The sequence below is a fragment of the Mercenaria mercenaria genome, chromosome 11 (genome assembly GCF_021730395.1).
Source record: "Mercenaria mercenaria strain notata chromosome 11, MADL_Memer_1, whole genome shotgun sequence".
Classification (NCBI taxonomy): Eukaryota; Metazoa; Mollusca; class Bivalvia; order Venerida; family Veneridae; genus Mercenaria; species Mercenaria mercenaria.
This window is the reverse complement of record NC_069371.1, coordinates 3,089,889-3,098,366: the sequence shown is the minus strand read 5'-3', so window position 1 is coordinate 3,098,366 and position 8,478 is coordinate 3,089,889.

Sequence of the window (8,478 nt, the reverse complement as noted above, 5' to 3'; positions counted from 1 at the left end):
GGAAACTATTTCATTATCATCATTATGTGACATTATAGAAGGAAGATATGTCATATTTTTTATTTGCTATGTTCAAGGGATTAAGTGCAGTACGAACATTACCCGTTTTATCTGAGAAAAAGTTTGTAAAAAGTAGATACCATTTGCATACAATGTATTTATGCTTATGAAGATGTTTCATAACAAAATGCTTTATGATGACTGATTTCTTCCATTTCATGTCACAGGGGCGACGACACGAAGAACTAAAAATTGCTAATCAATCTTGTCGTCGTGTTCGGGCAAAATGTCGTGTCAGTGGGTATAAAACACGGTGACGTTGCCCTTAATTGGCCGTGTCTTCGCCCCCCCCCCCCCCCTGTTTCCCCCGCGACTACGAGTGAGTGAGTGAGTTGGGTTTTACGGCGAATCGACACAAAATGGTCATATATCGCCGGTCCCGCGACTACGAAGACACAACGAATCGTCCTTCCGTGTATTCGGCTAAAGCCGCGACACGAAGACATGTTAGCTCGTTCGCCTACTAGACAGCTAGTACACATGCATACAAAATTTGTATGTTGATCTTAAAGGCCTTATTGAATCATGGACATTTCAGATCTCAAAAAAAAAAAAAAAAAGATTTACAGAAGGATAGACCTTTCTCTCAGATTGTGGATACATATGGTGAGCACTTTTATGTGGCGCTAAAGGTGAAAACTCTACTTAACAATTCTCAATTTCGTAAAAGGTAACGGGTATCAGCGGGATTTTCGTATATTTAAAGCAACCCAAATTCCAGATTTCAAACGTTTTCCTTTGAAGATTATAAGGAGAAAAGAAACATCACCTATGCATAAATTGACATTGAGCCTTCTTCTGCCCCTTTCAAAGTCAAGATTTTTTTGTATCAAGATACAAAAGATACAAAATACAATGTATTTTTACACAAATCAACCCGAAGGGCACAAATACCTACAAAGAAAAGTAGCTTACAAGATGTTTTAGGAGAAAAGCCTCTCAAAGGCACCAACTATCGATTTGCTGCGGAAAAAAAACTGCTTATTCGAATCTGTCCACAAAATAATGACTCACAAGCTTTATGGAACTATGTGTAGCCAAATATTTCCATCTATTCATTTTTATTAATAATTTTATAAATTTATTTTAGAGCTAGTATGACTTTACTTTCAGTAATCAATGCATTAATATCTATACATTTCAGATAAAGGTACCCTAAGTATCCAAAAACACAACCGCGGCCATTATTTGCAACTGTTCCCCTGTGACATTATGTTTTCTTCTTTTGTATACAGTTTACAATGATGCCCAATATCATGGGAGGTAACAGGAGCTTTTCTGTATGATATCATTTTCCTCATTTAAATGAAGGCGAGTTGCCTTTTTTTTCCATACAATTATTCTGTCAAAAGCAAGGACTAGATTCACCACGCAACGCATAGCCTGGCTCCCCGGCTGCATGGTTATGTTTTAATAAATACTTCAAGCGTTTTATAAGGAAACGTTCGGAACCAGGGGCAATAAGAATGAACCTGTGGAGTTACTTCCGCTGTTAATGAAGAATGAGAAATATGACAGAACAAACATTGGGATGGGACAGGTACCTACAGTAGAAGACACGGCTTAAATCAACAGATAAATTATTGTAACAATGACTACCTACAGTAGAAGACACGGCTTAAATCAACAGATAAATTGTTGTAACAATGACTACCTACAGTAGAAGACACGGCTTAAATCAACAGATAAATTATTGTAACAATGACTACCTACAGTAGAAGACACGGCTTAAATCAACAGATAAATTATTGTAACAATGACTACCTACAGTAGAAGACACTGCTTAAATCAACAGATAAATTATTGTAACAATGACTACCTACAGTAGAAGACACTGCTTAAATCAACAGATAAATTATTGTAACAATGACTACCTACAGTAGAAGACACGGCTTAAATCAACAGATAAATTATTGTAACAATGACTACCTACAGTAGAAGACACGGCTTAAATCAACAGATAAATTATTTGTAACAATGACTACCTACAGTAGAAGACACGGCTTAAATCAACAGATAAATTATTGTAACAATGACTACCTACAGTAGAAGACACGGCTTAAATCAACAGATAAATTATTGTAACAATGACTACCTACAGTAGAAGACACGGCTTAAATCAACAGATAAATTATTGTAACAATGACTACCTACAGTAGAAGACACGGCTTAAATCAACAGATAAATTATTGTAACAATGACTACCTACAGTAGAAGACACTGCTTAAATCAACAGATAAATTATTGTAACAATGACTACCTACAGTAGAAGACACTGCTTAAATCAACAGATAAATTATTGTAACAATGACTACCTACAGTAGAAGACACTGCTTAAATCAACAGATAAATTATTGTAACAATGACTACCTACAGTAGAAGACACGGCTTAAATCAACAGATAAATTATTGTAACAATGACTACCTACAGTAGAAGACACGGCTTAAATCAACAGATAAATTATTGTAACAATGACTACCTACAGTAGAAGACACGGCTTAAATCAACAGATAAATTATTGTAACAATGACTACCTACAGTAGAAGACACGGCTTAAATCAACAGATAAATTATTGTAACAATGACTACCTACAGTAGAAGACACTGCTTAAATCAACAGATAAATTGTTGTAACAATGACTACCTACAGTAGAAGACACGGCTTAAATCAACAGATAAATTATTGTAACAATGACTACCTACAGCTGCAACTTTGAGTAAGCATTTTATATCCTACAACTTGTACTTCATTTGAAAACATTGCATTCATTTTTCTATATTCAAATCATAGTTCGTTTTACAAAAGTTGATGCCTTATAAGGAATATCTTCATTTATTTCAAGTGTTGCAGTTTAATTAGTTCGTTTTTCGATTATAGTTTGTCTGTTTGATATACAGATGTAAAGGAAATACGTAGAGTATAACCTAAAATATAGCCCAGCTTACATATCTTCAAATCTAATTAAACTTCGGAGACTTGGTTTTTCAAAACGGTATGGTTCTTTTTTAAACGGCACACTTAAACAACTCCAGTTCTTAAACATTCTATGTCCATTTATTCACATTCAAGAGAGAACAAGTCATAACTTGAAAACTTCAGTTATCATTTTGATTCATCTTTGTTCATATAAAAGTTACCAGTAGCAAATTCAAAGCCTTCAAAATCAACACTCTAAAGATGTAAATAAACTTTGGTTGATATTTTCAGGTATTAAGGAGGGGATATCCAAATTTGTTCCATCCAAGAGGATCAGCGGCAAGAGATCACTACCGTGGATTACGCAGGCCATCAAGCGTTTGATGAGGCGGCGCGATAAATTATATCTTAAATCCAGGAGAGACAAGAGTAGCAAGATCAGAACAGCCCTCCTCAATTTGAAGCACGAGATTTAACGTCAAATCAGGATCTCATATAACAATTACCTTGAATATATTTTAGGAAACAAGGAAGAACCTGAAGACTTAGACAACATCAATACTAAAAAGTTCAATTCTAAGAAACTTTTCAGCCTCATCAAGAATGCCAAAAAAGACGCTACTGGTATCGCATCTCTTTTCGACAAATCTACTGGCTCGACCAAGTCCGATGACAAAGACAAGGCAAACATCTTGAATCAACAGTTCCAATCTATATTTACTCCCATGTCCCCTCTAACACTCTTTCAGTCTTGCCTTTCAGCTGTCCGCATCATGTTTTCTTCTATCTCTTCATCTTTCAGGAAATTTCCAGATATGCCAGAGATTACTATCAGTGTCAACGGGGTGCAGAAGCTCCTCTCCAACCTCTCTCCTGACAAAGCAGCAGGCCCGGACAACATCAAGCTTCTCGTCCTCAAAACTCTAAAACATGAAATTTCTCCTATTTTGCAGCTCATATTTCAGAAATCCTTAGACTCCGGTAAACTCCCAGATATTTGGACATCAGCCAATGTTGTTCCACTCTTCAAGAAAGGAAACAAAGAAGACCCTGCTAACTAGCGTCCCATTTCTCTAACATGTATCTCTTGTAGCACATTGTATCATCCAACCTTTCTGCTCATTTTAATAAACATAACATCTTATACGACTTGCAGCACGGATTTCGAGAACGCCGCTCTTGTGAGACTCAGCTTCTGCAGCTTGTGGACCAACTAGCCAGAAACCTCATCTTAGGACAACAAACCGACTTGATTCTCCTGGACTTTAGTAAAGCTTTCGATAAAGTTTCTCACCTCAAACTTCACTTTAAACTTCAGGAACATGGTGTTAACACCGCCACCATCAATTAGAGCCACTCTTTTCTCATAGGCAGAACTCAGCAAGTCGTCTTGGATGGAGAAACGAAAATCAAGTTCCGGTTACATCAGGGGTCTCCCAAGGTTCAGTACTTGGTACTCTTCTCTTTCTTCCTTATATAAATGATCTTCCTGAATCTCTTTCTTCCCAGGTCCGTCTGTCTGCTGATGACACTGCCGTTAACCTTGTGATCAACAACAAGCAAGACTGTTCCATTCTCCAACAGGATCTAGATAAACTTGTGTTGTGGGAGGATGTTTGGGAGATGGAGTTCAATCCCAGCAAGTGTGTCGTCATTCATATATCTAAAGGTACCAAACACAAAATCAGTTTCAATTACACCTTACATGGCCAAATATTAGAATCAGTACCCAGTGCAAAATATCTTGGAGTCAATATATTTGAAGACCTTTCATGGAATCAACATATAGAACAAATAACATCCAATGCAAGCAAAACTTTAGGATTTTTACATAGAAACCTCCAGACTACAAACCAACTTATTAAGGAAACAGCCCATAAGACCATGGTGAGACCGCAATTAGAGTATGCCTCTACAGTCTGGAGCCCCCACACAACATTGATAAATTAGAAAAAGTTCAGAAAAGATCAGTTAGATGGGTTAAAAATAATTATTCTATCTGTGACAATGTCACCAGCATGCAGAACGAGTTGGGTTGGCAGACTTTACAGGACAGACGCGACCTAGCCCGACTGACCATGTTTTACAAGATCATGTATGGTTTAGTTGCGGTACCAGTTCCATCTTATTTAGAAAGGCCTGTGAGAATGTCCCGGCATATGCACGAACTCTTCTTCCGTCAAGTCCATACTGAAGCAAATTACTTCAAAACTCCTTCTTCCCTTATACTGTCGTGTTGTGGAACCACCTGCCTTCTTAAACTATACTCCAGTCTGACCTTGAGGGGTTCAAATGATGTCTTGACCCCTCGGTCCTCTCTTACCGCCCCTGAACTCACAAAGCGGGTGTTTTAACCCCTTTTAACTTGTATATATGTCGTCTTACTTAACACTTTCACACTTTTATCTTCCTTATCACTATCTTCACTTCTGAAGCCTTCCTTTCACTGCTTTTAAACAAACTTTTATCTGGTTGTGACGCGCAACCTGGCTATTATACCCGTGAGGGGAGTCCAGTCGTATACATAGATAGGGTTGTATTTAACAAACTGTAATTTTCTTATATAAAGTTAACACCCCCTTTTCTTTTTTTTTTTTTTTTTAAAGTAGCGATCTAGTTCTTTAAGGGAATATAAGTCTCTGAAAATGTGATAAGCTAGAAAATGTCGAAAACACCGTTATGAAGTAAGTGGATATAAGAGCTGAAATAAGACTTTTCTCGAAACACATCACAATTAGTCTTCATAGTCATAAATTGATTGTATATGTTATAAAATGATGTTTACAATGCAAAATAATCATTAAATTTGAAAATTTTTTAATTTTGACCATATTTTGAGTAGATGCGCATATTTCGGCAGCAATTTCTGCAATAGAAAGGCCAATATTTTGTCTCCAGAATGTGTGAAAATGCACAAAATGCGTCCATTTGAGTCATATTCATGACGGAATGAATGATATTTCAGAATCAAAGTGAAAAATAATGCATACTGGTGAAACTTTTACCAAAATTTATAATGAAGCGACCATAGAGCTTAAATTTAGCCCAGAAAATGGGTAGGGGTGGCCTCACTTAAATGTCTGTATTTCTCTAAAATCTCGAATTTTCACAATGAAACTTGTTAACATGTTCGGTATTACATCTTTCTTGAAAATAGAGATGAAAATGTTATGAAATCTGATAAAAAGATATCTCTTATAGGTTGTGCGTTCGTGGTGTAGTCGAAAGAAGTCCCTAATAAATAGATCCTAATTTTTCCATTTTGCGCGCATTTGCGCGTAAATCGGGCGCCAAATGGGCATTATTTCACTCGTGGAATGAATTTTACATAAAATAGGACACGTTTCATGCTAATACTTGCATGTTTTCGAGTTGTTTACTTGAAAACGAAAGTAGGGTGTTTATTCTGCGGACCGCTTTCTGAAATGCGGCAATATGAGGGTACCTACAATACAATACAATACAAATTTTATTTATTGTCGGTATGGCATAATAAATCAACATTAGCTATGAATAGCTATTGACCGACTTATTTAACAAATATATAACAATTAATACACAATTTTAGTATGAGTAAAAGCATTTGCACACATATCATTAAAACATCATAATGTAATAGCACATTTACATATAAAAAAATAAGCTGAGGTACTGGTGCTAATCTTGACCGCAGCCTAAAAATGCCTAAGATAACATCGGATAAAAACTGAAGATAAAAGACAGCACAAGTGTGTCTAATTTACTAAAACACCTATAAGATAGAATTAAAAACAAAATAACCGGATTAGCACCTGCATCTCGATAATTGCAGTAAAACACAACGTTATATAACGTGCATGCAAACATGAAGCATAACACAAATAATGCAGGTACAATGTGCAACAGGCAAAGAAGCAAAGAAAATCCTGTAATAAAATACAATTAGAAATACTATGCTTAGGTAAAAGCAAGCACAACAAAATAAAATCAGCAAAAGCAGAATGAAAATAAGCATGTAACAACTAGGTTAACTCAAAACAGCACATGAAGAGCATCTGCAACTCTGTCCGCTCCAGGCATTGATCAGACTCCGGAACTGGCTCAGGTTTGTTTCCTCACGGAAATGCTGAGGGAGTGAGTTCCAAAGTCTGGGCGCTGCCGAGCGGAAAGAGTTCAGGCCATACCTTGTGGTTCTAACTTGCGGAACCTCTGCAGTGTTGCTGTACCTAAAAGAATATGAATTATTTTTTACTGTAATCAGATCATGAAGATAAACTGGTGCATGTTTGTTAATAATTTTAAATGTTTCTAAGGCAATAGTTCTTAATCTTCTAATTTTAAAGGTTGGCAGGTTGGATTTAATTAGGAGAGATGGATAGTTTGATGTATAATCATTGTAGATAAACCGTATGGCTCTTTCTTGAATTTTCTCTATTTTATTTGCATTTACTTCACCACAAAAATGCCAGGTTAAGGGGCAGAAGTTGAAATTTGACATTATGAAAGAGTAATAAATATTAAGTTTTCCTAATTTACAAAGATTTTTCCCAATACGGTTTAGCACATTTAACTGTCTAGAAGCCTTTTTGCAAATATCTGAAACATGAGTTTTAAAATTTAATCTAAAATCTATTGTAACTCCTAAAAGTTTGACTTCCTCTTCACAAGTAATTGAAGTATCTTTTAAATCTATGGAAAGGTTACTTGTGTTTGAATTTGGTCCTAAAGCTATTGCCTGAAACTTATCAGGATTTGCCTGCATTTTGTTGTCAGTAAACCATTGTATTAAAGAAAGACAGATAGTATATCTCTGCAACAAGACCTGATTAGCTTAGAAACCTGGGAGAAGACATGGTCCATGGAGTTCAACCCGGACAAGTGTGAAGTCCTTAGAATTTTTAGAAAGAAAATCCTGTAGTCTACCCCTACAAACTTCACAACATAGAGTTAAAAACTTGTGAGGCAGCTAAATACTTAGGCATAACCATTTCCAAAGATCTAAACTGGTCCAAACACATTGACAGTATCACTTCCAAAGCAACTTCCACTCTTCGCTTCATACAACGAAATGTCAAAACTGATAATAAAAAGGTCAAAATTGCTGCCTATAACACCTATGTCCGCCCTCAACTTGAGTACTGTTCAAGCGTCTGGCATCCTTGGCAAAAAACCCTCACTAGCAAAGTCGAAAATGTCCAAAGGTCAGCTGCTAGGTACGTCATGTATGACTACAGTTACACCAGTAGTGTTACACAAATGCTGAAAACCTTAGAATGGAATACACTCCAATATAGAAGGTTACACAATTCATTAGTAATGTTTTATAAAATAAGGACCCAGACAGTTGCAGTCGACCAATCTCATCTTATTCCAACTAGAAACCTAAATTACTTAATCCCCATGTCTCACACTCAGTACTTTTCTAACTCCTACTTCCCTAGGACCATCCGACTCTGGAACTCCCTACCAACTCATGTTAAATCTAGCCCCAGTCTCAGTATCTTTAGAGAGAGGCTGGCGG